The sequence below is a fragment of the Marmota monax genome, unplaced genomic scaffold (assembly GCF_021218885.2).
Source record: "Marmota monax isolate L192 unplaced genomic scaffold, Marmota_monax_Labrador192_F-V1.1 WCK01_AAM20220418_F8-fsc00004, whole genome shotgun sequence".
NCBI lineage: Eukaryota > Metazoa > Chordata > Mammalia > Rodentia > Sciuridae > Marmota > Marmota monax.
The window spans coordinates 16,664,387-16,688,093 of record NW_026692881.1 but is presented as its reverse complement, the minus strand read 5'-3'; the positions used below and the strand labels follow the sequence as shown (position 1 = coordinate 16,688,093).

The 23,707-nt window shown below is 39.0% G+C and overlaps 1 pseudogene; it reads left to right on the top strand.

Annotated features, from left to right (window-relative positions):
• Window positions 1-22,598: 22,598 nt before the first annotated feature.
• LOC124096171 (stAR-related lipid transfer protein 7, mitochondrial-like) lies at window positions 22,599-23,489 on the top strand (annotated as a pseudogene).
• Window positions 23,490-23,707: the final 218 nt, after the last annotated feature.

Below are 23,707 nucleotides of genomic sequence, written 5' to 3'. Positions count from 1 at the left end.
AATGGCCATTTTTCCTCTTGCCCTATCTGCCCAGGGACGAGCAGATTTGCTCCAGTCCTATCTATGGACGGGCAGCTTTTTTTTTTGTCACTTACCCCCGAGTGTCCCGGGGCTCCCCGTAAAGGGCCACCATCTGTCGCAGTCGGGCTGCAGCAGAATAACCGGGGGGTGACGAAGAACTTGTGTACGTTGATACAGCAGGAGTGGAAGCCGTTTATTATTGGACAGGAGCAGTATTTATACATTCCACACAGCTTATCTAATTAGCATAAACTAGATACATCAGTCAACCAATAAGGAATCTCCACACTTAATGGCTCGCTTTTGTTACTTCTCAAACCACTCCCTCTGGCATTTTGCCAGGCACCATCCAGACTTGTTTACGAACTCTAACATTCCCCTGGCTAAATGCCAGGTGTTATTTTGACTTGTTTACAGACTCTAACAAAAGGCTATTACTAAATACTTTTCGTTACCAGAGGGTGCGTGAAGCGGAGAGGCGGCTGCCGAGTGTGCAAGCCGGTCACAGCGCAGCAAGGATTTTCCAAGAGGCGGTGGCGACTGGCCCTTCCCCGCCTCCTGGCCGGGGAGCTGGCTCTTCCACTGCTGCGAGCCCAAATCTAGACCTGACCTGGAGGCACAGTCTCGCAGGCTCTTGCTCCCTGTGCCCAGTAGCAGTTTGAGTCCGGGACACTCCCCAGGGCCATCTGGGGCTGCCCAGGATGCTACAGCCAGCAAAAGATGCTACTGGTGTCCCTGATGTTTGGTCATTTTCAATGCCAATAACTAAGCTACAATGGTTCTCCCACACCTGGAAGCTGAAAACCACTATGGTCGTTATTTAAATTAAACAAAAGGGGGAAATGTTAGAGTCTGTAAACAAGTCAAAATAACACCTGGCATTTTGCCATGGGAATGTTAGAGTTCGTAAACAAGTCTGGATGATGCCTGGCAAAATGCCAGAGGGAGTGGTTTGAGAAGTAACAAAAGCGAGCCATTAAGTGTGGAGATTCCTGATTGGTTGACTGATGTATCTAGTTTATGCTAATTAGATAAGCTGTGTGGAATGTATAAATACTGCTCCTGTCCTGCAATAAACGGCTCCCACTCCTGCTGTATCAACATACACAAGTTGTTCGTCACCCCCGGTTATTTTGCTGCAGCCGGACTGCGGCAACAAAAGACAACGAATGACTGAAAATTACTTCACATGAAAAGAGACTAAAAATAAAAATTAAATATAATATGTGATCCTGAAACAAATTCTTGACAATACTTCGTCTATTTTTCTGTAAAGGCTACTAATGGAAAAACAGGTTCCAATGACAGTCAAGTCTATTCATTAAATGATAATCCTATTGAGGAAGAAATGTCTGGAAATGAAGTTGGTGTAGAGAAATGAGTATGAAGTTTGGAGTTGGACAGATCAGGACAAATCCCAGCTCTGTCGCTTACAGTATAGACTTGGACTCTCAGTTTCAGCTTTTTCAGTTATAAGATGAGAAATAAAATACCTTTTTTTTTATGTTGTGATAATTAAAGACAATATCTTGGGCTGGGGATGTGGCTCAAGCAGTAGCACGCTCGCCTGGCATGCGTGCGGCCCGGGTTCGATCCTCAGCACCACATACAATCAAAGATGTTGTGTCCGCCGAAGACTAAAATAAATAAGTAAATGAATATTTAAAAAAAGACGATATCTTTAAAATGCACGAGGAAGAGTAGGTACTCAACCAGTAGTTCCAGCCATGATGTTCTACGCCCCTCAGGAACAAAGACTGTCTTTTATTCATTTTGTATAATGCATGGTATTTAATAAACTCTCAATAGCTGATTGATGAGTTGAATGTACATGGAAAAATGTTTTTTAAATTACTGTAATTCAGGGTAGTGAAAGATCCACAGATCCCAAACCCGGAATGAACCACACGAGACACTGGCTGCAAAAAGCAGGAGGCGTTTATTCTCACACAGGCGCCTGCGGGTGCACAGCAAAACCTCAGCCGGAGCTTCGGTGAACTGGCACACCGGGCTTTGGGGTACAGATCTTTTATAGGAAACAAGCGGGTTTGCTCTCAGCTTAGCACAGCAACAGCCTTTCTATTGGTTCCTCTAAATCCGGCCACTGGGTCACTTAGGGGGTAAACTTGTGTTTTCCCACTTTGGTTCTAGGAAAAACCATAAAATTGCATCCTGTCCTTTCAGTTCCTGTTTTTACCCTGTTTGCTCAAGTTTGGCCCTTCCGGGGTTATCTATATGGAACATCTTGTGGTGGCATTTGTGCAAGACTTGAAATGCTACGTGCCGTTGGTGGGGTTTTGACATGGGGGTTGTGTAAGAGAACATCTTGCAGCTTCAGGACACAGGGGTTAGATTTCCTAATGTTGGGCCTGGGGCCTTGGGTTCCTACAGTAGAATAAAATAAGTGAATCATTTTCAAGCTGTTTTAATTCCATCTTTGACCCTAACAGCAATGTCATCAAAATAGTTAAGGACAAATTCTATTTAGTAGATGTTAGAAAAAGCCTAGAACATTCCTTAGTCAAAAGGGGAGAACAATTAATTTATACAAGGGGTTGGGGTTGTGGCTCAGTGGTATAGCATTTGTCTAGCATTTATCAGGCACTGGGTTCAATCCTCAGCTCCATAATAAATAAGCTCCATGAATAAAATAAGGGCTGTTAAAAACTAATAATATATATATATATATATATATATATATATATATATATATTTTAAAAAGTTCTTACAAGTATTGGATGAGAGAAATGGAGCCAGTCTTTGGCTAGCCTAAAGAGCATGCAGTTGGCTAGTAACCCTTACACAATGTGAGGTAGAAATGATGTTGGCAGAACTTGATCTCCGCATGAGGTTTGGAGGCTGCTGCAATTTGAATCTAAAATCAGGGCAGAGGGAGCCCAGGGTTGCTAGATGGGGTGATGATCCACCTCCTGTGGCTTTCTTCCCTTTTTAAAAAAAATCCCACCAATGAGCATGCAGCAGAATCACCTGGAAGATTTGTTAGAACACACATTGATGTATGTTTGGGTGAAGCTTAACATTTGAATTTCTAATAGTTTGCATTTCTAATTTATGATAATATTGATGATTTGTGTTCAGGAACTACACTTTGAGAACCATTTCCTCAACCTATTGCAATCAGATAATCAATCCCACTGTGTTCCATAAATAGGTCAAGAGAAGGTATGCTTCTCAATGTCTATTTTAATGATTCTCAAGATTGGGAGTGGGAAGTAGGGAAACCCACCTCTTGTGCAGACTTTTAGAACTTCCCTGGATTGGGAGAGCTTTCATAAACTACCCAGTCCTCTTAGAACATGTCCTTCCTGCCCCAGAGGGAAAGTACATAAATCCATTGCTCACCTGGACAGTCACCAAGGTCATCAAATTCCTCAGGTGCATTATGGTGGAGGAAGCATGAAAACAACTTGTTGGACTTTCCCTCCACTCCCATTATTAATTTTTTTTCAGCAATAAGAATCCTAGTTTGACTTCAGTGAAAAGAATTAGCTTATCTAACTGGAACACCTGGCTCAGAGTTTTCTGAATATGACAAGGATTTAACATACTCATCTCACTGTCATTATTCTCTGTATCAGAGAAAGAAATGCCAGGGTAGCCTTTTATTGCCTCTGAATATGTCTAACATGCTACAATGTGTCTGACATGCTTTTTCATTTAAACTGATAACCCTATGAGGCAAATTTTATTATTACCTCCATTTTCCAGTCTCAGAGAGTTTAAGTCACTTGCCCAGAAAAACACCTAATAGAGCCAGAATTAAATTCCAAATCTGCCTGTCTCCACAGTACATTGATTCTGTACTTCTCGAAGGACAGAACTATAACGAGGGAGAGAAGATACCAGGGTTAAAATTCAGTCTCCACGAAAAACAGCCTTTCCCAGTCACTAATCCCTTTCAGTTATGAATTGAGCCACTTCACAAACATCCATTGCTTCTTTGAGAGTGTCAGCAAAAAAACATATGCTGAGGGTCACACAGATGGGGTGCCTGCACTAGGTATGTCTGGCATTCCTGGTTCTTTCCTAAAGATTCAGAAAAGGAGTAGAATCACTTTATGTATTTCAAAAAGCAGCACTAGACCATGGAATGAAAGAATTGGAATTTGATTCAGTGTGTCATATACCAGTTTGTCAGTATGTCACTACATTTTTGTGAACCTCATTCTAGGTAATTTCAGAATCTGGATCACAAGTACATGAAAATTCCCTGAAAGGGTTTCAGAGACCAGGTGGTGGTTTCAATGTTTGATACAGAAAGAATCTGATTTTTTTTTCTTTTTTCTTTTTATCCAAATATAATAGGAACCATAATTATTGCCAGCTATTAGTCAACAAGGCTTTGTATACATTGTCTCCTACAATCCAGAAAAAAAAGATAAACTATCATCTTCATTTATACAGATAACTGAGATGCAGAGTGTTATTAAATAACTTTTCCAAACATCACAGAACAAGTAGAACTTGGTTTCAGACTCAACTCTGCCTTACTCCAGAAACCAGGGATTTAACTACCATTCTACATTGAGTAAACATATCACTTTATTGCCTTAAATCCTTCTGATTATGGATTCTGCCTCTCCGTCCAAAAATTAATCCAAAAGTTAGGATTCTGCAAGTTTATAAGCTGTCCTCTTAGGCAAACTTTTTTCCAAGTGTTTAATATCTGAGTTAGAAATTAAATTATGAAAGCACTTGTAAACTCAAAACTCAACATAGCAAAAGGAGTTTAAAATGTGTTCATTCTGGCATCAAATATATAATAGTATATAAATCTGTTTCAAGAACCAAGTGAGCTGGGTGTGGTGGTATGTGCCTATAATCCCAGGAGCTTGGGAGGCTGAGGCAGGAGGATAGAAAGTTCAAAGCCAGGGCTAGGGGTGTGGCTCAAGCGGTAGCACGCTCGCCTGGCATGCGTGCGTGCGGCCCGGGTTTGATCCTCAGCACCACACACAAAGATGTTGTGTCTGCCGAAAACAAAAAAAAAAAAAAAAAAAAAAAAAAAAATCTCTCTCTCTCTCTTTAAAAAAAAAAAAAAAAAGAAAGTTCAAAGCCAGCCTCAGCAACTTAGCAAGGCACTAAGAAACTTAGCAAGACCAAATCTCTAAATAAAATATAAAAGGGGCTGGGGATGTGGCTCAGTGGTTAAGCACCTCTCGGTTCAATCTCTGGTACCAAAAACTGAAAGAACCAACTTACATGCAGATGTCTCAAGGAATGAAAAATTAAATGCACAAAAATGCTAACTGGGTTATTTAAAACATCAAAAGTAGCAAGTAACCTGAATATTCTGCAGAGGGGCAATATGTTTAATCAATTATATCACTGATATAATCAATGATATAATCACTCATATTACTGATATAATCACTGATATAATCAATTATATCACTGAGCCACTTATTAGAGTATGATACGGCATTTGAAATGGTAACAAATACAATGCAAAATTAGAAGACATATACTGCACAAATGGATAAAAAAGAAGATCCAAATACATATTGTTTGCAAGAGACTCATAGGCAAAGGCAACCCAAAACTAAAAGTAAAAGGATGGAAAATAGTATTCTATGCAAATGGAACTCCAATACAAGCAGGAGTAACTATTCTCATATCTGACAAAACAGACTTCAAGACAAAATTAATCAGAAGTGACAAACAAGGTCATGTTATACTGGTAAAGGGAACAATCCAATAAGAATATGTAAAGAGTATAAATATTTATGCCCTGAACATCAGTGCATCTAATTACATAAAACAGACACTACTGAACCTAAAGACTCAGAGGGACACCAACAAAATAATACTGGGTGATTTCAACACATCTTTCTCACCAATAGATAGGCCATCCAGACATAACTCAGTAAAGACCCTTCAAATCCTATGAATCAAAAGGACTTAAGACATCATTATATTATTTCTTTTTTTAAAAAAATTTATTCTAATTTGTTATATATTGCCGCAGTCTGGCTGGGCACAAATGCCGCGGTCTGGCTGGGCACACAATCACGAGCCACCACACAGCTTGTAGATTCAAACAGCAACTCTTTATTCCCGAACTCACACCAGCCGTCTACAATCACGTTCTGGGGAAATCCAAGTTCTCTTCCCAAATCCACCTTCTCTCCCAAATTCACCTCCACTGGGCTTCTATCTCCAAAATATACTGTCTGAATCCCGTGAGAACTCAAGGGGAACTCAGGCAGCAGGATACGCCCTATTCCCAGCAGGAATAATCTTAAACCTTAAACCTGGAACCTAAACTGGGAACGCCCTAAACAAGATTATTTTAAAACCGGGAACACCCTAATCTGCCTTGGTCCTTGAGCAAGGTCACTTACATTCAATGTCACTGCAACATGTCAGCAACATGGGGTACGGTGGCAAGGAAATTGTCATACCTACTTGGCTAATGGCTCCCAGCATCTCCCCGCTTCTGATTAATTAAACAACAAGCAATGTGGCTTAAGGACCGTGCCTGGTAGGTTGTCCAATTCAACATATGGTTCTTACCCGTCATCGGAAAACTGACCTTTAGGCGTCAGCCTCCTGTCTTAGGTTGATACCACTGCAATTGAATCATACCCGTCACTGACTACCGGTCCAGCATACAGCCATACTTGTGGATAGGTCTATGCACCAGTGGGGGGGTGAGGTTCTTTGCCTCACGTCTGTTGGCCCCCAAATTTGGCCTTGGTGCCAGTGGGGGAGTGAGGTTAATGTGGCTTATGGACCGTGCCTGGTAGGTTGTCCAATTCAACATATGGTTCTTACCCGTCATCGGAAAACTGACCTTTAGGCGTCAGCCTCCTGTCTTAGGTTGATACCACTGCAATTGGATCATACCCGTCACTGACTACCGGTCCAGCATAAGCCATTGGCCCCCAAATTTTAGACCATCACTAGCAGAAGGGAGGAGGATACAGAAATGCCACGACACCAAGCCAATTGACGGCTCCTTGGGAAAAATTGCATCACTGGTGACACCATCAGCAAAGATATGTCAGCACTACCACAATTAACATGGGGTGCGCTGGCAAGGAAATAAAAATTGCATCACTAGTGACACCATCAGCAAAGATATGCCAGCATTACCACAATTCGCTGCACCAAACGATAGTTACATAGTCCAGGCAAGTTCTGCAAGCAGTTCAAAGCAGAGGAATCTATCAATATGTCCATTTCCTCCCAAAATCCGTTTCCTCCCAAAGTAAGTTGACTCTTTGATTGAGCATTACTTGTTGAGTTCTTCACCAGCACTGGGATGGAGATAGGAATTCTGGCAATGATGCTAAAGAGACATTATCCTGAAAAGAATTATTAAATATAATGAAAAGGAAAGGTGAAAGTAAACAAACAGATCTGTTAACCTACTTTAAAAACAATCCTTAACAGCTTTTTACCTAATTTAAACTAGTAAACAAACAGATCTGTTAACCACCTTTAAAAACAATCCTTAACAGCTGTTTACCTAATTTAAATTAAACCATTTAAATCACGTGAATAAAAAAAATAATAATAATTCGGATCCATTTTTTCATGAGCACTCCTCATATAAGAAATATGGACATACGCACATACAGACATACAACACAAAACACAAGAGTGTACACAAACGTACAACACATAAGAAAATAGTAAAGGCCTTGTAGCTTTACCTAGGTGAAATCTCCATTGCAATGTTTAAAAACTCCACAGTCAAAAAATAAAACTGATCAGAAAAACATTAACCTAGGTTTGTATGAGCTCAAAAAATAAAAATAGAACCTTATGATGTGGAAAAATGCAATAATAAAATAGCTATTGAAAAAAGCATCCTGGTTAATCACTGTCGCAGATGTAAGAATGGCCAAGCTGGAGCTCTGGATATCAGCTGTTATGGATTTGAGTCAAATCATCTTCTTTTCGATCTGTAGAAACTGTTTTAGTTAATCTCTCTGGAATCCAAATGGGCTGCTGTTCTCCCTGTGGAAAAACACAAACAGACCCCCGACTCCAGACAATCACTGGGTCAGGACCTTTCCATTGTCCTGTTAGAATATCTTTCCAAAGTACTTTAGGCTTATGTACATTTTTTGGATACATATGCCTTTCCGCAGCACTAAGTCCTGATGAATCCAAATTTAAAAAGTTTAGAGTAAAAAGCGTTATTTTAAGTTTATCTTTGGGGGATATATACCCCCTTCCAATTCCCTCTTTTTGCTTTAATAAGTATGTTTTAATAGTTTGATGAGCTCTTTCAACTATGCCTTGTCCCTGTGGATTGTATGGGATTCCTGTTATATGAGTAATACCAAATGATGAGCAAAATTGTTTAAAAGAGGTAGAGGTATAGCCAGGACCATTATCGGTTTTTAACTGTTTAGGAACGCCCACAGTGGCAAAATTTTGTAAGCAATGAGCTATAACATCTTTAGTTTTTTCTCCGGCATGAAGGGAGCCCATCAAAAATCCAGAAGAAGTATCGACTGTAACGTGTAAATATTTTAATTTTCCAAATTCTGGCAAGTGTGTGACGTCCATCTGCCAAATATGGTTAGGTATCAGTCCTCTAGGATTGACTCCAAGATTAACTTGTGGTAAAAATGTCACACAATTTTGACATTGTTTTATTATATGTCTGGCTTGTTCCTTAGTTATTTTAAAACGCTTTTGTAAAGTATTAGCATTAACATGAAACCTTTTATGAAAATTTGTAGCTTCTTCAAATGTAGAGAAAATATGTATGTCATGTGTAGTTTTATCTGCTAAATCATTGCCTAAACTAAGGGCTCCAGGCAATCCTGTATGTGCCCTAATATGTCCTATGAAGAATGGATCTTTTCTGTCCCAGATTAGACTTTGTATAGTGGAAAACAAAGAGAAAACAGTCGAAGAAGGGGAAATCCTACCAGCATCTTCAAGAGATACTATAGCATTAACTACATACTGACTATCAGAAAATAAATTAAATACAGAATCTTTAAACATCAAAAAAGCTTGTAATACTGCATTAAGCTCTACCTTTTGAGCTGATTGTTTGGGTACTAAAAATGTAAAAGTTTGATCAGGGGTAACTACTGCTGCTGTACCATTATTTGACCCATCAGTGAATATATTTGGAGCATTCATGATAGGTGTTTTTCTTGTCATTTTAGGAAAAACTACAGGATGCTTAGACCAAAAAGACAACAAAGGATTAGATGGTAAATGATTATCAAATGAAACATTAGATTTACACATGATTATTGCCCAAGTATTTAACTCATTAGCTAACTCATCAATTTGATCCATAGTATATGGAGTAATAATTTTATTGGGAGAAATTCCAAACACTCCCTTCGCTGCTTTTATTCCTTTGAGTATTAATTGTCCTACAGCCTCAGGATACCTAGTAAGAATAGTGTTAGGAGAATAAGATAAATGTATCCACAATAATGGACCTTCTTGCCAAAATACTCCTGTAGGAATATTTTTTGTTGGTAGTACAATAAATAATAAAGGCAAACTTATATCAATTCTATCCAAATGTATGTTTTCCATATATGTTTCAATAATTTTTAATGCCTTTCTTGCTTTAGGAGTTAACATGCGGGGTGAATTTGTATCTGATGGACCTTTTAGAATATCAAATAAAGGTCCCAACTCTCCTGTTGGTATACCTAGATAAGGCCTTATCCAATTTATGTCTCCCAATAACTTTTGAAAGTCGTTAAGTGATTTGAGTTGATCTACTCGTATTTGAATTTTTGGTGGACGGACCATGGTTGAGGATAATAGAACTCCTAAATAATTAATTGGAAAATTTAATTGTACTTTATCTATTGCTATCTCTAGATTATAATTTTTTAATAAGTTTGTAAGTGTGGCATAACATTCCAGCAATATGTTTTTATCTTTATGTGCCAATAATACATCATCCATATAGTGAAATATTTGTAGTTCAGGATTTTGATTTCTAAGTGCCTGGATTGCTTTGTTAACATATATTTGACACATAGTTGGACTGTTAGCCATCCCTTGAAGGAGTACTTTCCATTCATATCTCTGATCAGGACCTTCATGATTTAATGCAGGGATAGTAAATGCAAAACGTGGACTATCCTCGGGATGAATTGGAATTGAAAAAAAACAATCTTTAATATCTATAGCTAAAACATGCCAGGTTTTTGGCAAAGCAGACAATTGAGGAATCCCTGATTGAGCAGGTCCCATAACAACCATCTCATTATTAATGGCTCTTAAATCTTGCAATAATCTCCATTTACCAGATTTCTTTTTGATGACAAAAATGGGAGTATTATGGGGAGATATGGAAGGTTGTATATGTCCTTCCGTTAATTGTTGTTTGACCAGATCATGGGCTACTTGTATCTTTTCTTTAGTCAGGGGCCACTGAGGAACCCACACTGGTCTTTCTGATTTCCAAGTAATTTTGATTGTCTCAGTGGCCCTTTCTGAAAATCCAACCCATGTCTGTCTGTTCCTTGATCTATTTGTACTGGTGCTGCTATACCTTGCCCTTGTTTTCCTAATCTTTTTTCTTTCCTAAAGCCTTGTCTAGCTCTAGTAGTGGGCACATTAGGATTGATATTATTTGTTAACGTCAAACCTAATTGATCTAGGACATCTCGTCCCCACAAATTTATAGGAAGATGATCCAATACATATGGCTGTATAGTTCCTTCACATCCTTCAGGATCCTTCCAATCTAATACCATTGCACTTCTATGGGGATTAGTCGCCACTCCTAGGCCTCAAAGCGTTTGAGTGGCTTGTTGTAATGGCCAATGTTTTGGCCATTCTTGACAAGATATGATGCTAAGGTCAGCTCCTGTGTCCAGTAGCCCATTAAACTCATGACCTTGAATATTTAGTTTTAGCATTGGGCGAGAATCTAAATTTAAAGACAACATAGCCCAATCTACACCTGTGGAGCCTAATCCCCTGGAACCTCTTTCTACACTATGACTAGGAAATTTATTATGTAGGCTGGGTATTATTAACAACTGTGCTATTCTATCTCCAGGTGAAATTACTGATATACCTCTTGGAGAACTAGCTATAATTTTTATTTCACCTACATAATCAGGATCAATTACCCCAGGACTTATCATAAGTCCTTTTAATGTAGATGAACTACGTCCCAATAATAAGCCTACTGTTCCTTGGGGAAGAGGTCCTTTTACTCCTGTGGGAATGATTTGAACTCCCATCTCTGGAGTTAATACTGCTCTGGCAGAGGCACAGATGTCCAACCCTGCGCTCCCTCGGGTTTGTCTGATGAGGGATTTAATGGACAATGTGTCCTGGGCACTACCCTGATGGTGTTGCTGGGATCCTCCACTGCCCCGTATATTTGTGGTTGTGGGCCCCGGAGCATTGGGCCCCCCTGTCCGTTTTTTGGCAATGGAGCCTGATGCCTTTCTCCACGATATCTTGGATAAATACCTGGTCTTTGTCCGTTTTTTGATAAGGGAGTACCTTCTATGGTGGTTTGAGAACGGCATTCATTAGCCCAATGTCTCCCTCTACGGCATCGTGGGCAAATACCTGGTATTCTATTCCTTTGATACCTACTTTTGTTAAACCCTCCTCCTATGGGGCAATTCCTTTTAAAATGTCCTGTTTGTTCACAATCATAGCATGTTTTTGGCCTGGCATCTAAAGCCTGTTGTACTGCAGCTGCCAAGACTTGCCCTTGTTCATTAATATCTCTACATAATTTAATATATGTGTTTAAATCTTCATGTCTCCATGGTCTAATAACCTCTCTGCAGCAACGATTTGCTTGGTCATAAGCCAGTTGTTTTATTAATGGCATTGCTTGTTCTGTATCCCCAAAAATTTTGGCAGCCGTTTGAATTAGCCTATCTACAAAGTCAGCGTAAGGTTCATTAGCTCTCTGTATTACCTTAGATAGCTGACCTTGTAAATCTCCATGTCCTTGTAAAGTCTTCCATGCCCTAACTGCGTCTGCAGCAATTTGTGCATATATAGCAGGATCATATTCAATTTGTTGCCGTTGACCCTCATAAGGTCCTTTTCCTAACAACATATCTAGATTTCTTTGAGGGTAACCGGCTGCTGCATTTCGCCTAGCTGTCTCTGTGCAAAATTCCTCATTGGCAACCTTCCATAACAAATATTGTCCTCCATTTAGTACAGATTTACACATGCTAGCCCAATCTGCTGGCGTCATGTCCAAGTTAGTAATGGACTCAACCATGCTTACCGTGAAGGGAGCTTGGGGACCATAGGTTGTTACAGCCTCCTTTAACTGCTTCACTGTTTTAAAATCTAAAGCACGGTGAATTCGCTGCCCTCCTGCCTGTTCAAGTACAGGGCATGCTAATCTTTGAGGTCCTGTCTCAGGATCCCATTTATCAACTACGGGGTTTGAGGGCCACTCAGCTGTCTCCATCGGTGGGGCTGTTGGTTGAATTACGCCCTCTTGTGATAAAATGGAGTTAGTAACAGCCTCCTGTTGTGGCCTTTTTCCTAACAACCCCTTTTCCTTTAAATTTTCTTCCTCTGTCTGACTAGCTCGAGAGACCTTCTCTTTTGCTTGATCTAAAATGTCTTTCTCCATGGTCTGAACCTCTAACAATTTACTTAACATCTTTTTGGTTTGTTTTTTACTAATTTCTAATCTACTATAAAGATAACGCAACCCAATAAGATAGCACAAAACAAAGCCGAAACTGAATGAAACAAAAACGGAATAAAAAATCGTTGTATCAATTTTCTCTTCCTCAGGGCCGACAAACTTCAAACCTTTAGTCAACCATTTTTTCCAGTTTGCCTGAGAAATTTCTAGGGATAGGCAGCTTGAAACAAAAACAAGATAAATCAAAACAATAACACATTGTTTTTTGAATTGGTCACCCATTCTTTCGCTCTTCCTCAGGGGCAAGCAATTTCACTTACCTCCAAGCTTCAGAAGTTCCCCGTACGGGCCACCAAATGCCGCGGTCTGGCTGGGCACAAATGCCGCGGTCTGGCTGGGCACACAATCACGAGCCACCACACAGCTTGTAGATTCAAACAGCAACTCTTTATTCCCGAACTCACACCAGCCGTCTACAATCACGTTCTGGGGAAATCCAAGTTCTCTTCCCAAATCCACCTTCTCTCCCAAATTCACCTCCACTGGGCTTCTATCTCCAAAATATACTGTCTGAATCCCGTGAGAACTCAAGGGGAACTCAGGCAGCAGGATACGCCCTATTCCCAGCAGGAATAATCTTAAACCTTAAACCTGGAACCTAAACTGGGAACGCCCTAAACAAGATTATCTTAAAACCGGGAACACCCTAATCTGCCTTGGTCCTTGAGCAAGGTCACTTACATTCAATGTCACTGCAACATGTCAGCAACATGGGGTACGGTGGCAAGGAAATTGTCATACCTACTTGGCTAATGGCTCCCAGCAATATATAACAGCAGAATGCACTATAATTCATATTACACATATAAAGCACAATTTTTTCATATCTCTTGTTGTATACAAACTATATTCACACAATTTGTGTCTTCATACATGTACTTAGGTAATGATGTCCATCTCTTTTACCATCTTTTTTACCCCCTTGCCCCTTCCCTTTCCCTAGCTCCCCTTTGCCCTATCTAGAGTTCTTCTAATCTTCTCATGCTCCTCCTCCCGACCCCACTATGAATCAGCCTCCTTATGTCAGAGAAAACATTTGGCATTTGGTTTTTTGGGGTTGGCTAACTTTACTTAGCATTATATTCTCCAACTCTATCCATTTACCTGCAAATGCCATGATTTTATTCTCTTTTATTGCTGAATAATATTCCATTGTGTATATGTACCACAGTTTCTTTATCCATTCATCTACTAAAAGGCATCTAGGTTGGTTCCACAGTTTAGCTATTATGAATTGTGTTGCAGTAAACATCATCCAACAACAGCAGTATTCACTTTTTTCTCGGCGGCTCATGGAACCTTCTCCAAAATAGATCATAGTTTAGGGGCTGGGTTTGTAGCTCAGTGGTAGAGCACTTGCTGGCATGCATGAGGCCCTGGGTTTTATCCTCAGAACCACATAAAAATAAATAAAAAAATAAAGATATGTGTCCATTTACAATTAAAAAAATATTTTAAAAAATAGATCATATTTTAGGACACACAGCAAGTCTTAGCAATACAAAAAATCAATATAATTCCTTGCATCTTATCATAATGAATGAAATTTAAAATAAAAAACAAAAAATACATGAACATTGAACAATATACTTTTAATAATGAATAGGTAATAGAAGGGATCAGGAGAAATTTTTTAAATTCTTTGAATCAATTAAGAATGCAATAACATCAGAATCTCTGGAACATTATTAGGCAGTACTAAGAGTAAAGTTTATAGCGATGAGAGCCTACATGAAAAAAATCAGGAAGATCCCAAATAAACAACCTAATGATGCGTCTTAGAGACCCAGAAAAAGAATAACAAACCAATTCCAAAACCAGTGGAAAGAAATACATAATCAGCTGGGCTCTGTAGTGCACCCCTGTAATCCCAGTGGCTCAGGAGGATGAGAGAGGAGGATCACAAATTCAAAGCCAGCCTCAGCAACTTAGTGAAGCCCTAAGCAACTTAGTGAGACCCTGTCTCTAAATAAAATACAAAAAAATAGCTGGGGATGTTGCTCAGTGGTTAAGCATCCCTGGGTTCAATCGCCAGTACCAAAAAATAACAAATAAATAAATAAATAAATAAATAAATAAATAAATAAATAAATAAATAAAATCAGTGCTAAAATCATTGAAGAAGAGAATAAAAAAATACAAAGGCTTAATGAAGAGTTGTTTCTTTGAAAAGATAAATAAGATTAATGGATCCTTAGCTGAACTAACCAAAAGAAAAAGAGAAAAGACCCAATTTAATAAAATTAGGGAGGAAAAAGTAGATATCACCACAGACATCACAGAAATCCAGAGAATCATCAGGGACTTTTTGAAACTTTATAATCCAATAAATTAAAACTTAGAAGAAATGGATACATTTCTAGATATGTATGATCAACCAAAATTGAACAAAAAGGATATAGAAAATCAAAACAAATCAAAAAACAAGCAATAAGATTGAAACAGTAATAAAATGACTTCCAATAAAGAAAAACCCAAGACCAGAGAGATTTTTGGCTGAAATCTATCAGACTTTTAAAGAAGAACTAATGTAAATGTTCCTCAAATTATTCCATTAAATAGAAAGGGGTGGAACATCTCCAAATTCATTTTATGAAGTCACATTCATACCAAAACCACATAAGGACACATCAAAGAAGGAAACCACAGATCAATATCCCTGATGAACTTAGATGCAAAAATCCTTAATAAAATATTAGTGCATCATATTCAACAACACATTATGAAGATTGTACATCATGTTCAAATTAATTTCATTCCAGGGATGCAAGGATGATTCAATATATAAATCAATAAATGTAATTTACCACATAAATAGAATTAAGACAAAGTCACATAGTTATCTCAATAGCTGCAGAGATGACCTTTGACAAAATTCAGGACCCATTCATTATAAAAACACTGAAGAAACTAGGGAGAGAAGGAAATTACCTCAACATCATAAAGGCTATATACATTAAACATAAAGCCAATATCATAGTAAATGTGGAGAAACTGAAAACATTTCCTCTAAAATAAGGAACAAGACAGGGTGTCCGCTCCCACCATTCTTTATAGTCCTTGACATTTTAGTCAGAGCAATTAGGTAAAAGAAGGAAATAAAAGAATATGAATAGGAAAGAAGTCAAATTATCACTGCTGGCAGATAATATGATCCTGTACTTAGAAGATTAAAAAAAACACCCAAAGATTGCTAGTAAATAAATTCAGAAAAGTAGTAGTTTGCAAAATCAACATAGAAAATTCAGTGGTTTTCCTATATACTAATAATGAATTTTCTGAAAATAAATCAGGAAAACAATTCTATTTACAAAAGTCTCAAAAACAAACAAACAATAACAACACCACAAAAGCCTTAAGAATAAATCTAATCAAGGAGGCAAAACACCTCTACAATGAAAATTATACAGCACTGAAGAAAGAAACTAAAGACACTAAAATATGGAAAGAAGTCCCATGGTTACAGATATGCAGGTTTAATAGTTAAAATAGCCACATCAGCAAAAGCAACCTACAGATTCAATGCAATCCCCACCAAAATACTAATGACATTCCTTACAGAACTAGAAAAAACAATCCCAAAATATATCTGGAAGAATAGGCAAAAAAAATTCTTTGAAAAAAAACTAGATGCAACATAATACTCAACTTCGAATTATATACTACAGAGCTGTAGTAACAAAGACTTCATGGTACTGGGATAAAAATGGACCCATAAACTAATGGGACAGAGTAGAAAACACAGAGGTAAACCCACAGATACAGTCATCTGATTTTTAACAAAGGTGCCAAAAACATACAGTGGAGAAGAACCTTTTAAACAAGCGATACTGAGAAAACTGGCTATCTATATGTAGAAGAATGAGACTATATCCCTATCTCTCACCATACACAAAATCAATTCAAAGTGTATCAAAGATCTGGAAATCATACTGGAAACTTTGCAACTGCTAGGAGAAAACGTAGGGTCAACACAGCATCATTTAGGTGCAAATACTTCCTCAATAGGACTCCTAAAGCTTACGAAATAATACCAAGAACTAATAAATGAAATGGAATCAAATTAAAAAGCTTCTGCACAATAAAGGAAACAAGCACATGAAGAGAAAACCCACAGAATGGGAACAAAATCTTTGCTAGTCATTCTTTCAACAGAGGATTAATATCCAGAATATATAAAAAACTGAAAAAAAAAACCCCACCAAAGTGAAGAAATAACCCAACCAATGAGTGGGCAAATGAATAGATATTTCTCTGGAGATACAAATGGCCAACAAATGGGTGAAAAAAACATTCAATATCTTTAGCAATCGAGAAACCACAAATCAAAACTACACTGAAATTTGATCTCACTCCAATTGAATGGCAACCATCAAGAATACAAACAATAATAAATTCTGGGTAGGATGTGAGGGGGAAAAAAAACACTTAACATTGTTGTTGGAGTTGGAAATTAGTAAAACCACTATGAAAATCAGTATGGAGTTCCTTTAAAAGACCGGGAATGGAACTACCACATTACTCAGCTAACCTACTTCTCAGTATTTATCCCAAAGAATTCAGGTCAGCATACTGCAGTGATTCATGCATACCCATGTTTATTGAATTACAACTCAGAATAGTTAAACTGGAACCAATCTATGTGTCTCTCAATATATGAATGGACAAAGAAAATATAGTATATATTGGAGTATTATCCAGCCATAAAGGAGAATAAAATTATGTCATTTGTAGGAAAATGGATGACTTGAGAGCATTATGTTAAGCAAAATAAGTCAAAAACAAAAAGTCAAAGGTCATATGTTTTCTCTATATGTATAGGGCTAGAGAGAAAAAAGGCAGAAAAAAAAGGTGGAGGGGCATCTCATGAAAACAGAATAGAGAGCAGTAGAACAGAGGAAGGAGACCAGAAGAGGAAAAGGAAAGCCCGGGGGAGTGAAAGTTACCACATTATATTGTTATATTGAGTTAATGTTCGAATATGTAATAACAACCCTACTATAATGTATAATTATAACGCACCAATACAAAATTTTAAAAGAATGGTAATGATATCATTTCTGCTAAATGATTTTGAAATCTATCAATACATTAATTACTGAGATATGCTTCCCTTCATGTGGATCTGTTCAAGAGCCTCCTGGTGTGCATTGATTGAGCAAGCCCTATACTAATGGAGGTGATACATTTCTCTGAGGTGACCAAAGCTGTCTTTGTAGGATTTTCCTGGACTGCCTTTATTTGGCAATACTTCATGAACCCATCAATGATGAGGCTACCATGAATGAACTCAATAACTCCAGAAAGTATCAGTTCTTGGCATTGGGTGAACATATGGGTTGGTCAGGTGTTGATTATCCTGTAATGGTCACAGAACTTTATTGACTCGTATAGCTTGAACTAAAAAGTACAGCTAAAGTCCACGGCTTCTATATAGTGAAATCATTCATCACCAACTCTATTAACTTAGTCAATTCTCCTTTATCATTTATTAGTACTTCCATGAATTGGTGGTAATAATTAAATAAATAGTGGCACCCAAAAAAGGTAATACCTACAAATGTCACTAGTTTTTCCTGCCTTATTACCCATCTTTTCTGGGGACTAGTCTTGTCTGCTTTTAATGTCAAGGATTCTTCTTCTAATGCTTCCTCTGTTTCTAAATACATTTTTGGTGTAGCTAGAGATAGAAAAAAAGTCTTCAGTTCTTGGTTCTTTGTGACTCTCTGTGATTTTAGTTTTTCCAAGATGGTCAATCTCTGGGAAATCCTGGGCAAAATAGTTCAAGGAACAAGGTAAGAACAAGCATAAATCTTCCTCTTAACTTTCCACACAGCTGACTCAGCAGCCAGGGAATCCCTACACTCAGGCAAGTCGCTCATGGTACACTCCAGTCGATGTCTTTAGCTCTCTAGAATCAGTATACTTTCCTTCCCAGAGACCACAGCTACACACATCTTAGACATCTCTCATGACATTGACTGAACTCCAATATGTCTTGGGGTTTGTGGACAATATGAAATGATGCTATTTGAGGGACGGTATTGAGATAGGGACCACCATGGTGAGTCAGTCTGGGATAGTAAAATAAACCCCATGAGTGCAATAAACTGTTAATTAACCTTTTGGAGCATGGCATGTTGCCTCTCTAGCCTTGTTCTCTGTTCAACAGACCTGCCATGAGACCCTGAAAAAAATCACAGAGGCAGAATGTTCACACAAGATGAAATTGTTACCAGGAAAAACTCTGAAGAAAACTTTCAGCTTTACTTGTTCTTGATCCACACAAAAATCACTAATTTTGGAGGTCACACAGGTGAGCAATGCACTATTAATTTCCCAAAAGTTTTGCTGTAGATAACACCTCTGATGGATGGGTTATGATGCTAATGGTTGCTTAGGTTACTTTTTCTAGGATTTGAAGAGGGCTGTTGCTGAAAACACTGATTCTTCACTTGGGCCTGCAGATAGTTAATGGGTGACCAGAATGGGATCTCTGTCTTCATGTTATGTCTGTCCCCTTTTCTGCCTTCTTTTGGGTCAGATTCTACTTGGCTGTGCCAATAGAAAGGTTGGTTGCCTTTGGAGCTGGCATGTGTTTTCTTCTACCCCATCTGAATGCTTTTGTTAGAATCTCTAGCAGTCCAGCCATCCAGTGTCCTTCAACCCCATCATAAATCACAGATGAAACCACAAGGCCAGGATATTTTTACACAATGATGGTGCCCCCCCCCACAAGAATAATATAAATTGACCATGAAGGCCAATGTTCTGAATCTCTTAACTATAAACATCTTTTGAAATTGTCCCCCTGGCCAATAGAAATTACCAGACCCCAGCCTATACCAGCAAATCAATAAAATCTTAAATATCTCCTCATTTGGGGAGCAACTTGGTATTTTATGTCAGTGCAGTATCCCTTCAGTTGAAGCCCTAATTACCCCTTTGGCTAAAACCCCAGTTAAAGCCCTGCCTGTTTATACATGCTCGCTTGACTTGATTTTCTTTCTACCATTACTGAGTCAAAAGTTTCTATCTCCATTATCAATATTTTCCCAGGATGGTTCTGAAGAAGACCATTCATATTCTTTAGGACATTTTACCTCCTGGTTTGACTGCTGTCTTAATAAATTCTTCAAGTGTTCTGAAACCCTGTGAGAATTGAGAAACCTATTTGGAGGAGCTAAAGCTGAGTTCATTGCTGTGGTCTCCCTTGGATCTGCATTCAGAATTGAACAAAGCATAGAAGTTAAGTTCCTGCATCTAATCATAAGAGGACCATTGTGCTCTGTCCCCTTACCTTATCACCTGGGTATCTGATTTCAGTTTTCCATTCCTTGAGCTAATCTGTTACTGATTCAAATGCATAAGTATATATAGGAACTATCCTTGCTATGCTAGGATCTCAGGGCTACTAGAAACATTAGAGTGATCACTAACCAGTTCTTGGATTCATTTTTCATCTTCTAGAATGATCACCTGATTGAATTACCCTCAGCAGAAACTCAGAAAACTCTTTTTGGCCCTGGTTCTGATTTCCTAAGAAGAAACCAGTCATGTGTGGTCAGACATTCTCTTGAACTTGAATCTTCTGAATCTTAGCCTTAAAATCTTGATAATGCTCATAGACTTTGTTGCTAGGACAGGTACAAGTAGCCTCACTCTCTCAGTTGTAGTCTGTATAGACACACTGTTGTGAAATGCACTAGTTTCCCACAAACTTTGTACTTTGAGGAAATATTCCTTTCCTTATCTCCAGGTTCAACATTCCTCTGTCTACTGTCCATCCAAAGCCATGGGAGGCATCTGGAACCCAACTCGGAATGATGCAAATGGCATTAACCAGAATGTGTAGATGGGATAGAAACGAAGAAGAAATTATCCAGGAAGAATTAGAAGATAAACAGTAACAACAAAATACTTTTTTCACTAGGGGATTTTCTACTAAGAAAAGGAACAGGATTCTGTATACCCAGTAAATGGTTTTAACCACAAGATTCTGTGATTAGACTTGACTACTCTAAAAGATAGAAATTTCATATTCTCAGTTTATTGATTTCAGATCTACATTCTCCCCATCCTCCTCTCTGCCTATTCCTATTTTCTTAGAAAGGCTCCTTTTGCAAAGCACCCATTTGACATGGATACATTCATGTGAAATATTCAGTTGGGATATTTTTTTAGTTGTAGATGGACACAATACCTTTATTTTTATTTATTTATTTTTATGTGGTACTGAGGATTGAACACAGAGCCTCACATGTGCTAGGCGAGTGCTCTACCGCTGAGCTACAACCCCAGTCCCTTCAATTGGGATATTGATCCAGCTGTAATAACAGGACAAAAATAACAGTGGCTTAAAAAGATAGAAGTTGGGCTGAGGTTGTGGCTCAATGGCAGAGAGCTTGCCTTGCACATGTGAGGCACTGGGTTAGATCCTCGGCACCACATAAAAATAAACAAACAAAATAAAGATATTGTGTCCATTGCCACAGTCTGGCTGGGCACAAATGCCACAGTCTGGCTGGGCACAAATGCCGCAGTCTGGCTGGGCACACAATCACGAGCCACCACACAGCTTGTAGATTCAAACAGCAACTCTTTATTCCCGAACTCACACCAGCCGTCTACAATCACGTTCTGGGGAAATCCACGTTCTCTGCCCAAATCCACGTTCTCTGCCCAAATCCACCTCCACTGGGCATCTGTCTCCCAAAAAATACTGTCTAAATCCCGTGAGAACTCAAGGGGAACTCAGGCAGCAGGATACGCCCTATTCCCAGGAGGAATAATCTTAAACCTGGAACACCCTAAACCCAATTATCTTAAACCGGGAACACCCTAATCCGCCTTGGTCCTTGAGCAAGGTCACCTACATTCAATGTCACTGCAAATGTCAGCAACATGGGGTACGCTGGCAAGGAAATTGTCATACCTACTTGGCTAATGGCTCCCAGCAGTCCATGTATGACCAAAAAAATGTTTTAAAAAGATAGAAGTCTATTTTCCTCTTGCATGACAGTCTTGGGCATAAGAATCCTTGAACAAATATGGCGCTTCACACTTGTAGGGCTCAGGCTCCTTCCACCTACTGCTTTACCATCTTCAACACGCTGCTGCTATCTCATACTCTAGCTGCTGTATGACATACTCTTATGTCTGTACTCCAGCTAGAAGGAAGTAGGAAACAAAGGAAGACATGTCCCTTCCTTTTAAGGACATGAGTCAGAAGTTGTCAGTGGAAGCCTGTCATTTCCTTTATATCCTAGTGGCCAGAACTTAATTAATGGTCACCATACCTAGCTGCAAGGGTAATGTGGTATTTAGTTAGACAGAAATATGCCCCCAGATAAAATTATATTATCCTGGCCTGGCATGGTGGTACATACCTACAATTCCAGAGATAGGAGGCTGAAGCAGAAGGATTGCAAGCTCCGACTGGCCTTAGCAGTTTAGAGAGACACTGTCTCAAAATTAAAAGGGCTGGGGATGTAGCTTGGTGGCAAAGCACCTGTGGGTTCAATCCCCAGTACCCCCAAATTTTATATTATTATGGAGAAGGGCAGGAAAGGCATTAGGAAATAATTAGCAGTCTGTGGCAGATCAGGTGAGGAACAAATCATCAGGGTCAGATCATATGAATTCCAAATGTCCACAGTTTGGCACTGGGGACAACAATCATTAACAAATCCTGAAAAAATCAAGGCATTACCTTAAATAATATCAAATAATATTCCTGAGTCAAAATCATTGGAAGATTGATGGAAGCTGATTGCTTTCTACCAGGAGAGGACATTACAGTGTTTAGCTAAGCTTAGTTAAGCTATTGTGGAACTAGAAGAGCGTGTGCTATGTCCTCCTTGGAGGCCTTTGTTGCCAGACTTGTGGCTGCCCCAGCCCCTCTGCCTTGATGGCAGAACTTGCTGGCATCTTCATGTGGGTCGAGGAAAAGATCCAGGAGGAGGAGCTGCAGTGATTAATAAGCTGAAATGGATGGAGGAAATCGCAAATATATTTCAGAGCTCTGGAGCAGAGTGCCGTCTTTGCCAATCAAAATTCCAAACAGAAGGGAATGAAAATTAGGACAAAGACCAGCCATGGGAAATGGTGATGAATAAAAACACTTTAAGGTATGACAGCACCCAATTGCAGGCACCAACTTTTACCAGTACCAAGTTTTTGGAACCTACAAAAATATGATACTTCAGTAGTTCTTTAATGTTCAGTTAAATACAAAATACACACACATGCACACACACACACACACACACACACACTGGTGATCAAGCCGGAGGTGACCAAGAGAGATGTAATTAGTGGTTCTGAAGCTCTTCACTGGATAATCCATTTCTTTATCCATGTACTCTCAGTATGATGTGTATGTTCAATGGTACAGTGTGGATCCGGAAAATGTGACAGTGTTGGAGTCATGTTCTATGGAGCACCCCAGTGGTCCAGAAGCTCCAGAATTCATCGGGGTCAGATCATATGAATTCCAAATGGTTATTCATCCTCACAAGTCACTTGATGAGAATAGCTTTGACTACTTGCTGACCTGCAGTGAATAATCCCCAGACTGTGTTTCCTCGATACTGGGTTAGTTGGATGGTTTCCAGCATGTGAGATTTCCTGGAGAAGCTGTGTGTGGCTACTCTGAAAGCCAAAAACAGAAATCAAAGTGAAGGACTACATCTCTGCAAAGCCTCTGAAAATGAGCAGGGAGGCCAAGGCCACTGCCCAGTCATCTGAGCAGAAGAACAAGGACCATTGTAGTCCTACTCAGACTGAATATGCCTGAAGGGCTTTGGGCTAAAAAGAGACAGGTACTATTCTAGCCCAATCTCCATCCCTTATCATTCTACCTCAGAATGGGGACAGCCATGTGTATTAAAAGGCATGTGCTGTAACCATCAGTGCAAGGTAATTCAAGAACTAGTGTCTGGTTTTATTCAGTCAGAGCCCTTGCTTCTCTTTATCAGAGAGAGAAGGTGGAATCCAAGGAGGCATTGCCATGGT